We start from the raw sequence: 18,370 nt of genomic DNA, 5'->3' as shown, positions 1-18,370 counted from the left end.
TCCAACTACAGAAGCAGTTTCTCCTCCCTTGGTGTTCACACCTCAACTGCTAGCAGAGCACCTCACCCTCCCTGATTGAACTAACCTCGTTATCTCCATACTGATTTATACCTGCCTCTGGAGATTTCCATTACTTGCATCTGAAGAAGTGAGGTTCTTACCCACGAAAGCTTATGCTCCCAATACTTCTGTTAGTCTTAAAGGTGCCACAGGACCCTCTGTTGCTTTTTACAGATTCAGACTAACACGGCTACCCCTCTGATACATACCACAGTTAGTAGTTCTGCAATTTCATATCTGAGTTCCTTCAGAACTCTTGGATGAATACCATCTGGCCCTGGTGACTTATTACTGTTTAATTTATCAGTTTGTTCCAAAACCTCTAATGACACCTCAATCTGGGACAGTTCCTCAGATATGTTACCTAAAAAGAATGGTTCAGGTGTGGGAATCTCCCTCACATCTTCTGCAGTGGAGGCTGATGCAAAGAATTCATTTAGCTTCTCTGCAATGGCCTTATCTTCCTCGCATGCTCCTTTAGCATTTGATTGTCCAATGGCCCTACTGATTGTTTAGCAGTGTGTGTTTGATGATAGTTAAAAATGGAGTATAGGGAAAGATGGGGAATATTTACAGTTTCCTAATTTCACTGTGCCTATATGTAGTGCAAAACATGTGCTGTGATCTCATGGGTGTTTGAAATTATGCAAATCTTTTTATCTTAACAGGGAAAGAGGGAGAATAATGGAGGAAATCAGATCTTACAAACCTTATTTAAATTCAGTGCCACAGATTTAGATTTTGGTTCTTGGTCCAATTGGAGCTGGGAAGTCCATTTTTTTCAACTCTGTGAATTCAATTTTCCGAGGTTATGTGACAAGCCAAGCCGTAGTGGGATCTGATAATGCTAGCATGACAACACAGGTAAATATTTGCTTCTAATTAAACAACATCCAAGCTAAATCACAGTCTCTTAGTTAAAAATCCACATTTCCTCCCACCCGACTAAATGGAAAATCCAAAGATGGTCTATGATTGCCCCCACCGAATTCCATGCATCTACTTATGATGAGAAAGGCATTACTCAATGTGGTTAAGAAATAGTAATCTGGCTCTAAATATTCATTTTTCAGCTATGTCTTTCTATACTATTTTACATATTTTTTTTGCCCCAATAGTACAGGACTTACCCAGTTAAAGATGGAAGAGATGGCAAGCCTCTGCCTATTATCTTCTATGACACAATGAGAATAGAAGAAAACTCAGGAGTGGGTCTGGAAATTGATGAAGTGTCCAACATAATAAAAGGCCATTTCCTGATAGGTACCAGGTAGGATTTCTACAAATTCTGTGCAGTTCCTTATTAGACCCAGTCATATCCTTAAATGTTTCTTTACATGTACAAATATTATATCTTATATTTAATTACTGTGGAACAAAATACCCACTGTGCTCAGTAGATTCTTGCATTTGTACAGTAAAAGCTTATGAATGGTGATCACAGGTGAGGTGATCACAGGTAAGGTGTATTTGAAAATAAATAAATTATGGAAAGGTGTTTAGGCCTGATTCTCCACTCTCCTGCACCTTGTGTAGGCATTTACAGTTATGCAAAATTGATTTAAATTGCTGTCTACCCTTCTGCCCAGGTAGCATTTGGTTCCTATTTTGTACAGGTACAAGCTAAGGGAGAATCAGGCTCAAGGTATATAAAGATTGGAGCTGACTGAAATATTTTGAACAAAAAAGTTTTAAATAGAAAAATGGACTTTAACACCACATCTCCCCCAAATTTCTGTTGTGTCTTGAATTTTTTTTGTTTTTCATTAAATTGTTTCCAAGATTTTTTTAGCAAAAATGTCATCGATTCCATTATTGAAATGGTTCTCTAATTTATTTTTTTACTGGAAACCTGGTTTTCAGGAAATGAGGATTTTTAAATATTTTTTTTCTGATGAAAAATGAAGAATGGGTTAGTTTGGTGAAACAGAAACAACGTTGACATTTTGAATTTTTTGAAAACATAGTTTTAAAACATTTTTGACCAGCTCTAGAAAAGAGCAACTTCTACCATATTCAAGCTTAGTACAGCGCCTTCGCATCTGGTCATTTGTCTCGATTACTAGATAGCTGCCGCCTACAGACCATTCCAAATATTAACTATTGTAATATGCAAGAGATGTAGACTTTGATTCTTCATTCCAGATGAACTGAGCTTGTTACAGAAGCAAAAATGGAGGGCTAAGGTCGTTGTATGATTCTCATCAGTGTAGTATCTCGGCCCCTCACAAACCTTAATTTATCCTCACAACAACCCAGTGAGATATAAAGTTTTATTAATCCCATTTTAAAAATATGAAACTGAGGAACAGTGATTAATTATCTTGGTCAAAGATATATTGGAAGCCAGATATCCCGAGTCTCAGTTTTATGCTTTAACCACAAGACCAATTTTCCTGTGATTTATTTGGTCCCACTTTATATTAAAATTCCATCTATAAATGGTTTACAAAGAAGTAATAAATGAAGAATGTTAAAAGCATGTTACAGTTCTGAGCAGCACGCGTACAGATGGCTTTAAGCACATGAGTAGATGTTACAGATGGTTATAAGCCATAGTTATGAGTTATGAGTAAATTTTTGATGGACTTTACAACAATCATAATAATAAATTAACCATTTATTAAAACATCTGTTAATAATTTATTAATGCTTTATAGATGGAACCTTAATAAAAAGTGTGATTAAAAACATACACACAAGTAATATGTCAAAAATCCTTTTTAATTTCTAGAGATGTCTTTTGGTTTCTTTATTACTTTTCCACAAGGAATATAAATTCAGAGGAACTTTGTTGACTTCAAAGGAGTGACTCTGGATTTACACATGTTTACAATAACAGAGATCAGAATCTGGCTCTCCATCTGGAAAAATTAGTATGAGACTGAGAACTGGGAAATCCTGAATTTTAATCCTGATTTGATCACTCCATCTATGAGTGTGTGTAAATCATTTCCCCTCTCTGCATATCAGTATTTCTCTGTAAAATGAGATAATAATACTTGTCTCCCTGTTCCAGAGGGGTATTGTGAGAATCAGTATTTATACAGCCCTTTGAATCTCCAGTTCTTTGGAAGTGCTACTTATTATTATAAAAAAAATTCTTTGCAGTTTAATCCAGCGGCCACCCCTCATCCAGATTCTCCAGGCTATATCAAGATGCCTGCTCTGAAGGATCAGATTCATTGTGTTGCATTTGTTATTGATGGGTGCAAAATTGAGATTATCCCTGAGAAACTGGAAGAGAAGCTGAAACAGCTTTGAAGAAAAGTGAACCAGTTTGGTATGTTTTATGTCTCCTAATATCATAGAACTGAATGAAGTGGGCACGCCCAGGAGGTGATCTGACTTTCAAGCCTGAGCAGCTTGGGTTATTAAGGGCCTGAAGTACTGCTAGAAGCCATGCTTATCCTTGGAGTGTGAGGAGAATTTGCCACATATTGCTCTTGAGGGTTACCCAAGATTGAGCAGGATTAATGCATTCTGCAGGGACAGGCCCCCAATCCGATGGAAGTATGGGCACTACAATGGGCTCTGATGTTGGTGGGAGAATAGAGGAATTCCTGATCACCTCTGTTGTTCTCTACTCTTTGGTTTTACAGTGTGCCCTATTGAGTGTACAGCAGAGACACAGACCACTAGAGAAACAGAGCTGTGCACTAGGCTTCTAGTACTCCTGGGGGAATTCTGCACCAAAAAATTAAAAACTCTGCACACAATATTTTAAAATTCTGCAAAAATCTTCATATTTTGTCAAAATAACACAATATAATCCATCAGTTTCAATTATTTTAGTACTTTATTTCAAAATACCTGTGAGTAAGTATGTCTGTAACAATACAGACAACAAAAAAGATGTAGGAAATGTTTTTTGACAAATAGATTCCTTACTAGGCATATTAATATTAAACTCTGAGTAATAATTCATTTAAACTACAGTACAGAACCATATTTCCCACACCCCTCAGAAGCAGGGCAAAGGCTTGGGGGAGTCGGGTAACAGAGGAGCTCAGAGAGGGAAGTAATTGCTGGGAAGGAGCCTGGGTATGAACTTGATGTGTTTTTGGGTATGGGTGGGAAAAGGGTCTTTTTTGGGGGGCAGGGGGAAGGATTGTTAGGGAGCGTCCCCCAGGCAGACCCTGTCTGACCCCTAGCTTCCTCCATTCAGTCAGGCACATCTTCCCCTGTCCCTATGTGTCCCTGCATCCCCATGTGTCCTTGCACCCCCTGTCCACATGTGTCCCTCCACCCCGACTCAGACACCCACTCCCCCATCCCCATGTGGCTCTGTACCCCCTCCCCCATCCCCATGTGGCTCTGTGCCCCCACCCAGCCACTCCCCCTCCCCCAGTAGCTCTGCACCCCCTGTGCCCATGTGGCCCTGCACCTCCCTCCTCCCTGTGGCCCAGCACCTCCACTCCCATTCAGACCCTTCCTTAGTCTATCCTCCCCCACTAGCCCTTATGAGCTCTTGTCTGACCCCCAGCAGCCCCACGCTGTCTGTCTCTCCATAGCTCCTGTTTCCTGACCTAGCCCACAGGCACTGTGAAGAAGACAGACTCTTTCTCTTCCCTATCAGAGCTGGCGCTGGCCAGGAGTGGCTGCTGTGTTCTAGCTCCACAGCACCCTCTGTTTTGCAAAAGGTGGAACTGCAGTAACTTTTCAGCAGAAGCTATTCTCACGTGTATATGTGTGCATGCAGTGGCACAGAATTCTCCCAGGAGTAAAGGCTTCTGGGAAAACATCTTACCAGGAAACATTCACTTTTATTTCATTAATTACTTTAAAAATACATATAATCCAAGGCAATAAAACCGTTTTAAAAAGGAGTAGAGGTAACATTGTTTCATTTAGCAGCTGCCATGGAGATGGGATGCAACAAAAAGTGAAAAGAGAACTGAAGAATCGGAGTCTTATGCCTGCAAATGCCAGTTAACATCATTAGCTCTTGTGGTTGTGTTTGGATACAACACTTAGGCCCTGATTTTCTCCCCACATGATATGAGTCACTTCCATAGGAGGGAATAGACAGAGACATAACTTATGGGGGGTGAAAGCGGGCCCCAGTTGTGCTATTGAACTCAGCTAGGTATGCCATGTTTTCCGAGTCCCTTGTTTGCAGTCATTGAATTCATTGAATTTCAGACCCGGCAATCTTCCCAATAAGGTGAGTGAGTCATTAAGTGTGGTGTCAACTGTACTGGGGGAATAATAATCATTTTGCTTAAAAGAACATCTCCCCACCAAGACAATTGGGGTGCTGCCCAATAACTGTTTAATTAATATTAGTTTAATCATTAATATTTTTTCTAATGTTAATTTTTTCTAAGCAAAACCAAAACACTTTCACTTATGTAAGCAGAAGTAGCTGCAATGAAGAACTGATGGGAAATTAGGTGTAAAATCTTACTCGTTTTTTTGATACAGAGATCCCATAACTGGTTTTGCTAACTAAAGTGGATGAAATTTGCCCTACTATTGAAGAAGACGTCCAGTGTGTGTACAAAAGCAAAGCTGTTGAGAAACAGGTAAAGTATGGCATTGTTGACTGTGGTGCTATCTATTAACTCAATTGCCTTGAACAAATCAAGGTATTGTGATACTCTACTTCTGCAATACTTGCATCCCCTCATATTCCTACACACATTCTCATTCTGGTCTTGTAGGCACAAGCCGGAAATATAACTAAATTTAATACTCAGGTTTTGGTTACCTCTGAAGAATAAAACAGTATAACAGCAAAAGATGCAGGGCAGGTCTACACTACAGCCAGGATCGATGCTCTGAGATCGATCCACCGGCAGTCGATTTAGCGGGTCTAGTAAAGACCTGCCAAATCGACAGCAGATCACTCTCCAGTCAGCCCCTGTATTCTACCCCCAACGAGAAGAGTAAGGTAAGTCGATGGGAGATTTTCTCCCCTCGACTCCCCATAGTGTAGACCCTGCGGTAACTCAACCTAAGGTACGTCGACTCCAGCTACATTATTCACATAGCTGGAGTTGCGTAGCGTAGGTCGACTTACCGTGGTAGTGTAAACATAGCCAGAGATATCAGAAACCTCATTAAAAATTAAGGGCCAGATTCTTTTGCCGAACCCCACTGCATATAAAGGAGCTGGAGTCTGGCCATATCTGGCCAGCTGCAAATTTCCCCTAGTGTGAATAGGTGTAAAACTGAAAAAAAAAAAAAAAGAGAGAGAGTTTCTGCCGGAACTACCCTCTCCATCTTGGCATTGGAGGCACATCAGGGGAGGAAGGAAGTGGAAGGAAGCCCTGTTCTGCTGCCTTCTATCTTGAGTAGATATTCACTCCTGTGCGGAGTGCTTGTAAAATGCTGTCATTCTGCTTTGGTAGAATTTTACACCTACTCTGCATTCTCTTTACACAGCCATAAATGCTAACACAAGGTGGAAAGTTGTGGAAAATCAGAGGCTGCTGGTGGTTTTCAGTTCCCCAATACTGAGACTGGCCTGGGGCTGATTCAGCCAACGGGAGTCAATGGGAGTTATGTGCCTAAATACCTTTGAGGAATGTGGCCCAAGTGGCCATCTCCCAGTCAGGCATTGCCAAGAGGAATAGCCAACTCTATGCCATTTGAAGACTCCCCCATCTGGAGAATCCTTAGCTTAGGACAGAAGTTCTCAAACTGTGGGTCCGGACCCCAAAGTGAGTCACAACCCCGTTTTAATGGAGTCATCAGAGCTAGCGTTAGACTTGCTGGGCCCCGGCGTTCAAGCCCAAAGGCTTTAGTCCTGGACAGTGGGGCTCAGGCTACAGGCTCTCCACCTGGGACTGAAGCCCTTGGGCTTCGGCTTTGCCTTCCCACCGAGGGCAGCGGGGCTTGGGCAGGCTCAGGCTTCGGTCCCCGCTCCTGGGGTTGTATAGTAATTTTTATTGTCAGAAGAGGGTTGTGGTGCAATGTAGTTTGAGAACTCTTGGCTTAGGAGATATGACTGCTTTCTAGCTGCTTTGTTCAGCAAGAATGGTACAAAGGGACTAGATCAGTTCCTAGAGTAGAGTCCTGACCCTGGGGTACGTTCTGCATCTGAAATATGTAATTAATCCCAGGGGGAAGGGCTGTCAGGGAGTTGAGTGCAGCTCCTTGACTCTGTGCGCCGGCCCCAGTGTGAACCATGGTTTAGAGGCTTAGCATAGCAAAGCAGAGCTCTGCCTTGGTCCCTCCCTGCCTCTGACATACTCCCCATACTCCTACATCTCACACGGCCCTGGGTCAGGATGTGTGCGGAAGCGTGGTTCTAAAGGAGCTGACTTGTATCAGTTTTATACCAGCAAAGAGCTATTCTCATCAGAATCTTAACTGTCTAGTTATGACCAAAATCCAGTACAAAGGAGCTGGATTGGCCCAGAGAATATATCCCCCTGTATCTAGAGAGTCCAAATATGGATTTTAGTGGAATTATACCAGATATGAATCCCTAGGAGTGTTCTCTCTAGACCAGTGGTTCTCAAACTTTTTTTTTCGCAGACCACTTGAAAATTAATGAAGGTCTCAGTGGACCACTTAATGATCTTTCCAAATGTTTTTTGTACCATTAGCTAGCTATTGTAAAGCGCTTTGGATAAATGGACTATATAAAAAAACACTTTAATAATAATTTACGTTTTTTTGTTCTACAAATAAAAGCACACAACTGATATTTTAATGGCAGTAGCCTTACCTTTCTAAGTGATGGATGTACCCTCTCTCCCCCCACCACCATGGCATCCCCCAAGCTGGTGCTGGGAAGGAGGGGCGTCTCCCCCACCGTGGAAGCCCCTGATCTGGGTCTGGGAAGCAGGGGCGTCTCTAGCCTTTTTGCTGCCCCAAGCACGGCAGGCAGGCCGCCAAAGGTGGCTTGCCTGCGGGAGGTCCCTGGTCCCGCGGCTTCGGAGACATGCCTGCAGGTCCCGCGGCTTCGGTGTACCCACCGCTGAATTGCTGCCGAATCCACGGGACTGGTGGACCTCCCACAGGCATGCCACCGAAGGTGGCCCGACTGCCGCCCTTGCAGGGACCGGCAGGGTGCCCCCTGTGACTTGCTGCCCCAGGCACGCGCTTGGAGCGCTGGTGCCTGGAGCCGCCGCTGCTGGGAAGGAGGGGGGTCTCTCCTTCTCTCCCCCACTCTGGCAGCCCCCGAGCTGGGGCTGGGAAGGAGGGCCATTTCTCCCCGGCAGCTGCAGCCCTGGAGCTGGGGAAAGTCGCCTCTTTCTCTGATCACCACAGGCCTGCATGGCCCAAATTTCACCCACCCCCTCTTCTCACCCCACTGCTCTCTCCCACTTACTCCCTATTCCCCCCTGCGTGGCTCCACTAATTAGGTGTGTGGCCCTTCATTCTTTTGTGTGCGGCCACGCAGGCGCGCACCTTAGTGGGAACTACACCTCTACCCCGATATAACGCCACCCGATATAACACGAATTTGGATATAAGGCGGTAAAGCAGCGCTCCTGGGCGGGGGCGTGGACGGGGCTGCGTGCTCCGGTGGATCAAAGCAAGTTCAATATAATGCGGTTTCACCTATAACGCGGTAAGATTTTTTGGCTCCCGAGGACAGCATTATATTGAGGTAGAGGTGTATCTGTGGACCACCTGAATGGAGCTCGCGGACCACAGTTTGAGAACCTCTGCTCTAGATCATTATGAAGGAAAAATAGCCCTGTGTTCTGGGTATCACCTCTGAGATTAAATAGAGGATTTTGGCCTCCAGGGCAGTTTACACATTCAGTTTCTATCAGTGAATTTGCTAAAGAAGAATAAAATAAAGTGAATATGGTCTTGAACTGTAGCTGCATCAAAATGTAGTTGCTACGTCAGTTGCAGGATGGGTATGATGTGAAAGTAGTTATGCCTTCAATATAAGGAAGTTTGAAGAACTAAAATATCTTCCACTTCTAATCTCACCAAACAATATCTGTGAAAATACTCAAAGCTTTTGCTTAGCTTCCTCAAGGAACAGAAAGATTGAAAAATAGTCGGGGAGTTCTTTAGGATAATCCATTTTGTGCCTTTTCTACAGATGCGGATAACTGCAGAGAAACTTGGAATCCCTCTTGCTCAGATTGTACCTGTTAAAAACTACTGCTCCGAGTTGGATCTTTTGTGTGATGTTGACATCCTGTTACTTTCCGCCGTGAGGCAGCTTATATATTTAGCAGAAAGCTACCTTGACAATTTCACTTTTGAGAAGTCAAAGAAAGAGCTCTAACCTGATGTTTACCTGTGACGCTGGATATTTTATGTGCTAAACTTTTAAAAATCCTGACATCGGAAGTCAAATTTGTTGCTGCCCTAAGCAGATGCAACACCATTGACTTCAGTGGAGTTGCACTTGCTTATGCCAGTGGTGAATTTGGCCCAACAGTTCTATATCTTGTTATTGCCTATGTAAGATTAATGGTATTTTTGCAGGCATCAAGGGAAGAATAGATTCTCCAGCTTTCAAGGTGGGATCCCTTTATTAAACATTCCACATTCTTACTTTGCTCCTAACCTTCCAGTTAGAGACAGCCCTTTCCACTAAAAGAAGTATTTGCATAAACCTTTTAAGAAGTTGCCTAAAGATATTACTTCCTCCTAGTAGTTCATGTGAGTTGCCTGCTGCTAGTGCTAGTTGCTGGGCATTCCATATGTTCTTTATTTTTATCCTTTAAGTTTGTTATACTATATAGCATTGACACTTGAACCTTTTTAATATTGGGGGTACTGAAAGCCAGCTCCTTACCCCATCCACCCCCACCCCCTCAGAGCTGAGGCAGCTGGGACCCCAGGTGCACGGGGCCGGGAGCCAGGACTCTGAGTGCGTGGGGCCAGCAGCCTGGAGCCGGGGGTGCTACAGCACCCCCCGCACCTCTAGTCTCCGCGCCTATGTTATATCATAAAGTAGTTTTCATACCAAAATTTTATAGCTACAAGCACACATGTGAAAATTAGCATTCACCTATATGTTCATATTTCTCACTGCAGCCATTATAAAGAATAGAGGATTGATTTATAACCAGAGTTAAATTGGTAATTGATAACTAGGATTGACTAGTGACACCTACGAGGAAGTGAAAATTACTGTAGTTGTTTTGTGGTATCATCTGTTTTTCAAAATGCTGTTAACATTTAAAAAAAATTGAAACAGTAGGTTGTAAAACTTTTATTAATTGGAAAAATAAATTACTCTAAGCACTTTTTCAATCACTTTCTTCAGCCAGGTTTGGGTCTTCAGTAACTCAGCCGGAGGTTGTGGGCCTATTGCAGGAGTGGATGGGTGAGGTTCTGTGGCTTGTGATGTGCAGGAGGTCAGCCTAGATGATCACGATAGTCCCTTTGGCCTTCAAGTCCATGAGAAGAGGTGAGGCAGAGACATGAGGGACCTACTTTTCTTCTCACTTACACTGGTTAAACACTGCTGTATCTCTATTGACATCAGCAATTACTTCAGATTTGCACTCGAGTACTTGAGAACAGAGTTTGGATTAGATCCTTGATGAGATGTAATATATCAAATGCAATGGTAGCAATAGAAAGAGTTGTCAAGGTTTTGACTGTTCCAGAAAGAGTTGGCATTGCTGGCATATGGTTCCCTGCAGGTATAGCTGAGGAGAAGGGCTACTTCCTATACAATAAACTATAATTAAAATTGAGTGATGCATGTTATTGGACAAGCATTTATTTTCTTTTTGTTAAATGACTTGGTCCAGTTTGCCCTCTAGTGGCTGACAGTTACAAAATATGCATTTCTAGAAAATAGTGCTACATAAAGATGCTTTAGAAAAAACTATGGGGCAGGATTTTATTTAACTCTGTTGTCTGACCTAAGATTCAATTCTTTATTATTTTCTTTTCTGTGAGCACACAACTATTTGGGGAGGAGTTTTTATTACCCATTGATGGAAGTCCGATGTGAACTACCATCCAGCTGCCCCTCTGCCAAGAGAAAGCAGAGGCATATAGCAAGCCACCCAGCTCTCTCCACCAGAAGACCACAGCAGGTGATGGGATGGGAGTATGGGAGGGCCTCTTTATGCCGCCTGATATTTTGCTGTTGGAATGTATTCATCCTGTTAAAGCATATTTTATAAACATAAATAGCTATCTCAGTCCAACCTTGTTTTAAGAATGACAATGATTAAAACACACTTAAAGTGTATTACATCCCACAAGTAGCATACTGAGATGCTTAACAAAATGGAAAAACAAGATATAACTGACCTTCAAAGGTCTTTTGAGGTAAATCAGAACCTATTGGAGGAAAAAAAGAAACCAAATAGCTGTTGAGTTGCAATGAGGCATTTTCAGGGCTTTTATCTCACCTTTCCTCAGTGTACCATCTAAAACAATTTTTATTGCAATTTGCAGCCCTGTAGAATCAGGCTAGTGTATCAGTATGTGTGTATTCTGTTTTTCATGCATCATTTAAAAGGATCATCTAATATTTCTGCAGTTGGGGCTCTTTTGTCATTTTCTAGCTCCTGTGCTGATGCTGTGGAGAGAAGCTGCTGTTTAATAATTTCAGAGAGAAGGGAAGAACCTGGAGTTAGAGTGCTTTGGTAAGATTTAGCCTGGAGATTATCATTTAGAAGCTGTCCTCAAGGGGTGATTGTGGGTGAATGCAAAACACCCATTGACTTCCATGGCAGTTAAGTAAAAGAATTCTTCATCAAGCCTGTTTTTTCACTGTCTGCATGCTGTGTCTTAGAATGAACTGCCTATAGTGTTGTACTTCTGCACACAACACATAACTAGATAGTGGAACTCATTGCCACAGGAAATCGTTGAGGCCCTGCTGGAGGACAAAGAAAACATCAATGCAATAGGAGCTGCAATTGTAGAGTTAGCTCTAACCTGATAAATATAAACATAATAATATTACATAATATAAGAAACATAAGAATAATATAATAATATGCATAAGAATATTACATAATATTATTTCATGTTATGGCCATAATAAAGGGTGAGGTGCACATATTTGCAAATATGAGGAGACATATAAGGGAAAAAAGGAAGTTAAAGTATAAAAGTGGGGGAGAGGGATTGGAGAGGGACTGCTCAGTATCTCAAGTATTTGCCATCATCAATATGTTTTGAAATATGTTTGATTCAGAAGATTCCGAAGGTCATAAATGTGTCTTCTAAGTGGAAGAGACTGAGACCCAGATCTTCAAAGGTATGTAGGGTGCCTAACCCCTGGGTAGACAGCTGCCTAGTGGTCGACTCAGTCTCCAGCTAGGCACATAGGGAGGGGTAGGTGCTCCAGAAAGGCATTCTCAGAAACTAGCAAACTGAGTGGGCCGCCTGGCTGATGGGCCATAGATAGGTCCTCCCTCCATTTGGGACTCTCAGTCGTGAACCCTCTCCTGGAGTTAAGCGGCTGACCTAGCTTAGTGCCTAGGTAGCTCATGCCCTCACAGCTGAAACAGTCTCTAACTTTCACCGTCTCCTGCTCATGCTCAATACTGCTCTTGTACTCACCCTACGTTTCCCTGTGTCCCTGCTGTCTTATGTGGGTGCTGTGCTGCCTGTCTGCCTGTTGAGGGCCTGCGCCTGGCCCTTTCGCTATGGGTCTTAGGTGTGCTCAGAGCACACCTATAGCATTGTACCCTATTGATATGCCCTGCCTGGTTTCAGAATCCCACTTTTGGGGCCTTTAAGATTTTCAGCTTCAGCTATGTCTCCAAGCAGCTTGTTAGCTATGGGGCAGTCAGGGCTATGGGAGGTTTGTGAATGCCAACTGGTAGACACTTAGGTGCCTAGGGGACTTAGGTGCCTATGGGCTTAGGTGGAATCTGAGTGCTGGTTTTGAAAATAGCAGTGGAGCCTAAGGATGGGATTCACAAAGCTATGTAGGTGCCTAACTCCTATAGGCACCTGAGCTCCCACCTTAAATGGTGGACTTAGGAACCTAAAGGGGAAGATAGGTGCCTATATATCATTGAGGATGTTGGCCTGAAAGGCCTGTGATCCTATTCTTCATTGTATGAAGAGTGGTACAGATAAGGTAAGAAACCGGGGCAAGGATACATAGTTCTTTTTTTTGTTTTGGGGCCTCAGCGTGCTGCAGACTTGCTGGAGCTTGGCAGAGTGACTCTGCTGGAGGGGCCAGCATCATCCAAAAATTGGGTGGTGGGCACTAGTCTTGCTTATTAGCTATTTGAAGCTATTTAGTTGTTTTCATTGGGGTTAAGCAGCCTGGCAGGACACACTCAGAGACCATGAGAGTGTAACCAATGGCTGCCCAATAGCAACTCATGGGGAGGAGTCGTAATTTATAAATAGGAGGAGTGGGAGGATGCAGTGCTGGAGCAGTGCAAGGACCAAAAAGTTCTGCTGTAAGAATTGTATTCCAGGGGTTTAGCCAGTCTGTCTCCCTCATCCAACTGCACTGCTAGAAATGCTGCAGGCTGTGCAAATTGCAGACTATCATTGCAAAGACCTGAGGGGAGTCAGAAGGAGACTGTGGGACTATCATTTTTTAAGGAGCTGGTATGACCTACAGTGGGTTTGGACACTATGCCACTGAGAAGGGTAAATCCTCTTAGCGGAAGAGTCCGAGTGAAGTGTATGCACATAATTATATGTTACATTTGAAGTTATGATAGCCACAAGTACTAAAACTTGGGGGAAACCCCACTGAAAGTGTTGTCTTTAAAAGATTTCTTATTGCCAATATTCACACTTGTTTCAAGGACTGCAAGTAACTATGATGTAGTCATATATAGATTTATTTAGTAAATGTTTTCCTTCCGAGATTTTGTGTCACTGACCTTCTATCAGAGATTTAACTCTGTATGATATTTGTGGGTATACACATATATCAATGTGCTGCAAAGACTTCACTCTGGTCTCTACTGCAGCAGAGAGATAAGCTACAATACAGGCAGAGGGAAAAAATATTATGCCTGATTTAGCATATTGCCTTCCCCAAAACTGTTATAGAAACACCCACCGGCTGCAATCAGGTATGTTTTTGACATTATGGATAGAATGTTTGTACAATCTTAAATGAGTCCAACTATATTTAATGTTCAGTATTTTTATTTTGCTTTAATTACTTTACTTTACAGACAACGAGAATAACCCTGCTGTTGTGTTCAAGGGCATAATCCACTGTCCACTGAAGTTAATAAGAGACCTAAGTGGGCTTTGGATCCGGCCCAATATGCACAGAGAAATGTGTGATTTTGCACTCTCACTGTTGTAATCAGAATGACACTTTCTTCAGAGGAGGTTATCTGAAAAAATTCAAAGGTAATAATTGATGTGTCTTAAATTTCTCTACTTTGGAAAATTCAAGTTAATTTTTTTTATACCTGTCATAGAATAGAAAAATGACTAACAACTTCACAATACTTAAAGCACATCTGATAATGGATTTTCTACTTTACACATGAATATATGCTCATTGATTGCAAAGGATAGGTATTTTAGTTCCACCTACACTGTAACTTTTTAATAAAGGTAATAAATCTCAGTAGAGTATGTATGATTAACAGAGAAACTCAGTATGTGGTTGTCAGTCCTGAATGTTCTCGTATCAAGGAAGGAACAAGGATACTCTATCTCTGATTATTATTTTTTTTTGTGTAGAAGGATCTTTTGAATAGTATCTTGACTCACCTATGATGTTTCTTTTATATCTGCCAAATAATGAATCTGACTGAGAACAGCCAGAGGGCAAAGAGAAGCCAAAATGGCTGCTTGCCTACCACAACCCAAAGCTGTCAATGATGGATTAAATGAAACTTGAAGTAGAGGGAAAGGAATTGGAAATGCAACATGTTCTGTACCTGAGAAAATGTATTTGAAGGTGCGGGGGGACCTATCACAAATGATAGGTACAGTACTCTAGAATAGGACTGCAACTTGCCTTTGCAAACATTTTTTGTAACCTTCTAATTGAGCATTAAATTGAATAGAGATCTATAATTTAAACACTATTAGTGTTTTGAATCTGAACTTTATTCTTACTGCCACTAATTTAAAGAAAGTGCTTTGAATAGAATGGTGAAATTCTAAGTTCTAATTTACTTCCCAGCAAGGGTATATGAAGTTGATATACTACAGTATTATTAATGGTACATGTGAGCTGAATTGACTGCACATTTGGGCACTTTTTATTTATTCTCATTCTCAACCTGATAGTCTGGAGGAAAGGACAGTAATATACTATTGGCAATGTTACTTTTATATACTTGGTATAAAAAGGCATTTGGAATATACAGTAACTCCTCACTTAAAATCGTCCTGGTTAATGTTGTTTTGTTGTTAAGTTGCTGATGAGTTAGGGAACATGCTTGTTTAAAGTTGTGCAATGCTCCCCTCTAACGTTGTTTGGCAGCCGCCTGCTTTGTCCACTGCTTGCAGGAAGAGCAGCCTGTTGCAGCTAGCTGGTGGGGGCTTGTAACCAGGGTGGACCGGCAGCCCCACTATCAGCTCCCTGCTCCCCTAAGTTCCCGGCAGTTCATCTGTCCCTCCCCACACTGCCATGTGCTGCTCCTGCCCTCTGCCTTGGAGCTGCTCCCCGAGACTCCTGCTTGCTATGCGGGGGTTTAAAACCAATTTCCACATTATCATTAGTTTTTTTTAATTTTTACTATTGGTTTTGATAGAAACAATAAATTCTAAAACATTAATAAAGGTTCACTGTTATTACTCCATTCTTAATGTTTGACAGTAGTTTAATTGTAACTTGTTTGCATGACTATAAAGGTCTGTGGGTATAGGCTGGTATTAAAGTAAGAGAATATTTTATTACTGCAACTATAAACCAGTCATGTACTACTGTAATGCTCCCTCGCTCTCCTGGTCAGAGTGAGGCCACTCAGGCAAGGCCTGTCGGGTCAGGGCCAGAGTCTGTCAGACAGGCAAGAGCCCCCAACAGGGCGGCGCGATTAATAGTCACTACCAGGCTTTAGCCTGGGTTTGGGTAGCTCAAGTAGTCAGCCCTTAAACACAGTCTACCAGGGCTGGCTGGAGCTCAGGTGGCCAGCAAGCAAACCAGTTTCTTGGGGCTGGCTTTGGCCTGGGCCTTTTCTACTTCCAGCCATGCCCTGGTACTTCTGGCAAGGGGGTGAGGGGATCTAGGCTCCGCCCTCCAAGGGGCATGTAATGCTCCCTCGCTCTCCTGCTCAGAGGGAGGCCACTCAGGCTCACTGCAACCACCAACAGCTTCTTACCTAACCAACTGATCCTGTTGTTGATGTTATATAAGTATCGCAGAGGATGTTTATTTCTTAAATTGTCTTGTGCTCTTGCTGTCACTGATCTTAGCCTTAAAGTTCCTGAATCCAAGTGCAGAGAAGACCATATAACCATTTATAGCAAATATGGTAAAAATGCCTGACACTGATTGATCTGGTCACAGTTGTTAACTCCACTGCCCAGGGGTCATGACCAGAAGCTCCCCTCCTTCTCCATTTAAAACCATGTGAATTTTTGAAATGACTTTTCCTGATTGCCTATCTGGATGAGCACACCTAGCAGCCCTCCATTATTGTGTGCAACTGCCAGCTGACCATGCCAGTTACATGCTCCAGGCACACTCCGGCGTCTAGTAGACAGGAGATATTAGATCTCCTCCGCCTGTGGGGAGCGCTGTGCAAGCACAGCTACGGACCAGCTGTAGAAACATCTATTGCACATAGGGATTCAGGGGAAGGGATATGAGATAGATCAGCAGCAGTGTGGCACGACGGTGGAGGAACTGAGGCGGGAATAGCAGAAGGCCAAGGAGGCCGCAATCAATCTGGTGCTGAGCCGTAGAATTCTGCTTTTACAAAGAGCTGCATGCCATACTTGCGGGAGAACCCCCTGCCACCCTGCACATCACCATGGAAACCTCCAAGGACCCTGAGTCATAGGCCCCTGGCATGAACAGCGAGGACAAGGAGGAGGTGGAGGTGGAGGATGGGGGACATGTGAGAGGTCCAGCTATGCCAAGAGGCAGGACCTCTTCAAGACTCCACTGCAGTCCAGTCAGTCCCAACAGTCAAGCCTGGGCAAGGCTGACACAGTGGAAGGTACCTTGGGTAAGTAAAAATTGCCTGAACCTATTCTCCCCCTCCTCCCTCACAACCAGTCTTCTCTCTTTTTCCTGTGTCCAGAAAGGTTAGCTGGCTCAGCTGAACAGCCTCCACCCTCCCATTTCCTCCTTCACTGCCTCTCCTGCCTCCTTGAATTCCATACCCTACCCTCAGGATCTGCTCTTCTCAGGTCTTTCCTCTCTCTTTCTGCTCCTTTCCCATCCTTTTCTCCACTCTCTGTGTACAAGAGAGAGAGAGCGAGTGGGAGGAGCAAAGGGAGAGCGGGACAGGGAGAGTCAGGGAAACCTGCCCCTGATGTGCATTGGCATTGTGGGAAATGGATGGGGAAATGGGTGCCAGACTCTCCCCTGTCTGCAGGCCCCTGTCTCACACAGTTCCTGTCAGCAGGTATAGGTATGCCTGTGCTTGGTTTCTGGAGAACCCTGCCCCAACCAAGCCTTCCTGATCTTTCCCTTCACCTGAGAAAATAGTATTTAAAAAGATGATGCTATTTCCAGTAGGTGTTCAGCATGGGTGTGAGGTTTCAATGGACTGGGCACTCTCCCAGCCTTCCCTGGACAGAATTATGCTGCCTCTTACTGCCCCAGTGTTAGAGAAGGGTTTAGCTTTCAACTGCAAAGATCAAATGCATACCATGAAAGCAGCACTACTGGACTATGAAGTTTTCAGACAAAATCCTGCCTCTTATCACAAAGGGCCAAACCATGGTTTTTAATTGAAAATCTACCTAAGAAAGGAATCCCAAGGAATTCTAAAACCTTCTAATGTATTTATAGAGCGCTAGGGTCTGATTTTCTACTGCCCGGCCCATTGACACCAAGGCAGTGGCAAGTAGGGTGACCAGATGTCCTGATTTTATAGGGACAGTCCCAATATTTGGGGCTTTTTCTTATATAGGCTCCTATTATCCCCCCCGTCCCGATTTTTCACACTTGCAGACTGGTCAGCCTAGTGGCAAGTGAGCGGCGCAGGTGCTGCAATCATTTTTATAGTGGGGGCACTGAGAGCCATTGAACCAAACTGTAAACCCAGAATATAACGGAAACTACTTCAAGCCAGGGAGATCTGCAGCACCCCCAGCACCTCTACTTCCAGCACCTAGAGTGAGCCGTGCTTACATTCCGATTTGTTGTACCCTACTTAGCACTTGCAGGGATAGCACTGGCAGTGATAGCAAAGCTTCCAAAGGAGCCAGGATTTCACCCACAAAACCTTCACTTAAAATAATACTTTGCAATAACTCTCCATAACCCTTTCCTTTCCTTGTTATTACA

At 43.2% G+C, this 18,370-nt stretch overlaps 1 pseudogene; it reads left to right on the top strand.

Moving 5' to 3' along the window:
* Positions 1 to 9,300, top strand: part of LOC117882106 — a 24,819-nt pseudogene extending 15,519 nt beyond the window's left edge.
* Positions 9,301 to 18,370: the final 9,070 nt, after the last annotated feature.

This window comes from Trachemys scripta, chromosome 8 (assembly GCF_013100865.1).
Source record: "Trachemys scripta elegans isolate TJP31775 chromosome 8, CAS_Tse_1.0, whole genome shotgun sequence".
Lineage (NCBI taxonomy): Eukaryota > Metazoa > Chordata > Testudines > Emydidae > Trachemys > Trachemys scripta.
This window is presented reverse-complemented; position numbering and strand designations above follow the sequence as displayed.